Source organism: Coffea eugenioides, chromosome 6 (genome assembly GCF_003713205.1).
Source record: "Coffea eugenioides isolate CCC68of chromosome 6, Ceug_1.0, whole genome shotgun sequence".
Classification (NCBI taxonomy): domain Eukaryota; kingdom Viridiplantae; phylum Streptophyta; class Magnoliopsida; order Gentianales; family Rubiaceae; genus Coffea; species Coffea eugenioides.
Window position 1 is genome coordinate 22,778,546 of NC_040040.1, and position 4,366 is coordinate 22,782,911.

Below are 4,366 nucleotides of genomic sequence, written 5' to 3' on the forward strand. Positions count from 1 at the left end.
ATCTGGGTATTGATGGAATGTGTAATTAGTGTGCAACCGTTTTTGCATTTTGTACAACCTATATATGCTTGTATGTTGGTGTAATTACCGGAATATCCCTTAACTATCAATAATTCTCCTTTTCAGCCGCAAATAACCGTTTGAGATGTTGCTTTGTCTGAAACATTTGAATGGCAATCGGATTTAGGAAATGAGCCAACGATTTCTCTATCAATGGTAGGAACCTATTTCTCTATCATTTATAATCTGCATGTATGAGCCACAAACGTTGGTCATTTTATCCCCTTTCAGCTTCAGGAGTTAAGTTTTCCCTTTTGCTTTTGTCTACAACGATTTGCCTCATCGTTTTCTCTTCCATCCGAGCTTAACTCTAAAATTACCTATTATTTCGTCATTAATTACACCCAATTCAATTGCTGAACCGTTGGTATCTTAATGCCTAAACGGTTGATTATCAGTTTCTCCCTGTTCGTATTCTAGGATTGGGATAATTCTACTTGGCTTCATACTAATCAGGTCAGAATGCTCTTCAGTCCCAGCTACTCCTGGTGGTTCAGCGTGAGGTTAGATTTCACCCCCCCCAATTTTTCAGTTCTCCCCTTAATTTTGTCGGTGTATTCTGAGTATCTACAATTAGCGACTCTTATCACGTTGCCTAGCTGCAAGATAGCATTTTTCGCGTTGCCTAACCCCAATTGGTTTGGATTGGTTATAATCTTATAGGTTTGAAACAACAGCAAGAAAGAGCTCTCGGTGGGAATTATGGAATAAGGTTAGCTTTCTGTGTTGCTCTACCTTTCTGCATTATCAACGGCCTTCAATTTGACACAATTTTATTGTAACACTTTGTGAATTGATTAATTATATCGTTTATCTTTTCATACTAAGTTTTATTTCTTCTCATAATGTACTATTATTTGTTCAACAAAAAAACCTCCTTCCCCACAGGCACCAAACATCCGCGCGATGCGCACGCACTCCCCCCTAGTCTTAGCTTATAAAAATGGGTTATGAGTTTTCTGTTACATACTAATGTACTAATGTATAACATTTACATGACACACCCTCATACATTGACAAGTGTCTTTCTGAAGAGTTCAACTTAAATAAGGATATAATCACGAAAATTTAAAGAGAACATATGTCAATATATTAGAATGCATAACATGGATGTTATACACTATTGTGCAAGCATTGATTTTGTTTCTTGTGGATTGTGGAGAAAAGATTGTGAAAAAATATTGATTTCTTACCAAAAGCTTTGCCTCCAATTATGCTCCCATACGACCGACTCTTCGGTTTTGGTTATTGAAACAGTCTATCTCAGGCACTTCATGCAATAGAATAACGAATGTTCTCTATATAATAATTCAACTTTCCATTGTTTCTAGTTCTACTTGAGTACTAGTTATGTACTTCTGCGTTCACTTTTTCGTGCCTTTCATAAGGCAAAGAGTACAAAACATAAATCGCCACGAGTATAAGCCAGAAATATTAAACTACGTGAAACCAACGATTTCAGGAACCCATACCAGTGGGAGACTGAAAATTCACTTGTCTTTTTCAAATGATATTAAACTACGTGAAACCAACGATTTCAGGAACCCATACCAGTGGGAGACTGAAAATTCACTTGTCTTTTTCAAATGATAAGTAACATCGATTTTATGAGAAATATGTACAATCTGAGCAAATACTCAATAACCACTTTACAGTTTGCACATTTTAGTACAATGAAACAAGATTGACCCCTTTCACAAATCATCAAAACTGCTCAATGCTTGAGGGCTAATTGTGTGACTAAGATCTGCCCTATCCATTCCTATTAAGCAGGAGACCGTGAGAAACATGCAAGTGATAACTCGAATTTAAGAGCATTTACCCTCAACCCTATTCTCTGTAGGACCATGACCGTATTGGCCAACAATTGTTTCATGGATATAAATTCAAGGATACGATTGTCTACCCTTACGATCAATGACTACTCCATAAAAAGAAGAACATGTAATAGTTAGATCTATGAGTTTAAGGGTCAACAGATTAATGATATGACTAACTAACTTGGCCAGTCTTCCAAATCAGGTGTGCTTTATTTATTTATTTATTTTTTTTGCCCCCTTCCTCTGCCCAATTTATTTGTCGCTTCTGATACTTCTGTTACAAGAACAAAAGACGGGGGGTCGGAGTTCAGGTACTCTATTTAAGAGAGTTGTTGGCCTGTTATGCTCAGATAGTAACGAGAAATTTAAACAGATAGGAGTTAGTGCCATAAATTTGGTGGTGCGACCACCTAGTCGATATGGACGATGTGTTTCTTACATTGAAAATCATTTTACTTTCTCCTGAAGTCAGATTTCAAATTTTGGCAGGTTACATTTCTGTACGTGTCCAAAGGTTTAACTTTCGTAATATATAGCTGTCTATCGTAAACATCATCCCAACTATACGCATTTAGTAAGACTATGAGCTTGTGTGAGGACCATTAAGATTTACTTATATGCCAAACTTCTATTGTCATACCTACTAGACGAAAATGCTTAACTATCCGCTAGAGGATTGGTTCAACAACTTTAGAATTGAAACACTAGACAAAAGTGCTTAACTAACCAGTGGGTCAGTCCAGTGGTCAGGGGAGTGTTTTTAGAGTTTTTTCCACTCTCGAGTTCAGTGTTCGAATCCTGTATTTGACAATTGGAGATGAAAAGGGTGTAGAGAGGGGTGGTAAGATAAGAAAAAATGCTTAAATTATTAGTAATTAAGAATCTAAAATGTAAGCTTTAAACTTGTAGCACCGCCCTAATCACATTTTAAAGTCTAAAAAGCATGTGTTTGCAGCAAGTGAAACCAAATTCTTCTTGTTCTCTTAATTTATACCTAACCCTCTCCCCACACAAATACTAACTTCTTCTAAGATGTCTTATTAGGAGTTTTCTCTTCTCTTAAGATCTTTCAATGAGAGCTTTTTTTTTTCCTAAAGTTTCCTAGTAAAAGTTTTCTTCCATGTTAGAGTTTTTTTTTTAGCTTTTGTTTGTTCTTTTCTTTGTTAGATTTGAATTTTTTTAGATTTGTTTGTCAAATCTGAAATTTATTAGATTTATTTTGTTAGATTCTAGCCTGGTTTTGACCTTTAAGGTAGGTAATCTGATGATTAATTATGACATGTGCAGATGTTCATTTGACGGCAGGTTATCTTCATCTTTATCTGAATTTGGAATATATTTTGAAGCTTCCAACTGTAATCTTTATTAGTTTTCCAAAGGGAAAAATGCACTTTTCATGTGCAGATGTAATCCTTAGAGCATCTGCCAGTGGTTCTAAAGTCTCAGTTGCAGAATGGAGTTGATGAACCACTGAAAATTTCAGAACTTTTGCTCCTCATTAGGCAAAAATGAGACTTCAGAACCACTGGCAGATGCTCTAAGGATGAAAGGTTTAAAGATCCAGAGATTGGCAAAAAAATTTTGGGGTTGTAGAAAGGCAGAGGGAAGAAGGAGAAGAATGGAGCTTTTCGTCCGTTGCAAATTATTGTTCCGTTAAAAAATGGCTCCATTCGATTTTATCCATTTTTTGTTGGGTAAAACTGTAAATTTGCCAATTCCCGTCAATTGTCCTTAATTAGCCAAAATTACGAAACTTTGAGGATGAAATGTGCTTTTGGTGAAACTTTGAGGATGAAATTGGTCAACAACCCAAACTTTGAGGATGAAAAGTGCATTTTTCCCGTTTTCCAAATCCATTGTATAGTTAATTCTTGAAATCTGTTTGTACATGCAGCATGCATGGTTATGTTTTCTGTCATAATGCAGACAGTATGAAATGAAACAAAAATTATGATGTCTATAGAAAATTTGTACATAAGAATTAATCAATCAAATCCCTCATATTTAATCAAAGTGGTGCGATTGGAAGCATACACGGGATATTTTGGAAATATAAACGTTCTATCTTTTAAATATTTTTTGAACTTTACAGTGTAATATTCTTTTCACTTTTCAGATTTATAGTATTTAGTTTTGTTCTTCACATCTGTTTGTATATGTGTATAGTTGATATAATTTCTATCGCAAATTTAATTGATATTTCTATTATAAAAAAAAAAAAAAAAAGGTATGTGGAAGCATCACATCTCCTTTCGTGGGTACCGGGAACATTATCTTCAATTTCTCCGCCTTGCAATTGGGCCCGGCGTCATTGCACTTCCCCTATTTAGGAAAAATAATGTAAGCACAACGACCTACACAGCTTTTATGATTCCCCGCGTGAAGCAAAATACTTCAGCACAAAGGAGTTTCTTACCATAACACTGTAAATTTTCTTGCCAACGCAAGAGTCTTTTTTAATGTTTATGGGGCAGGGACGATTGTTA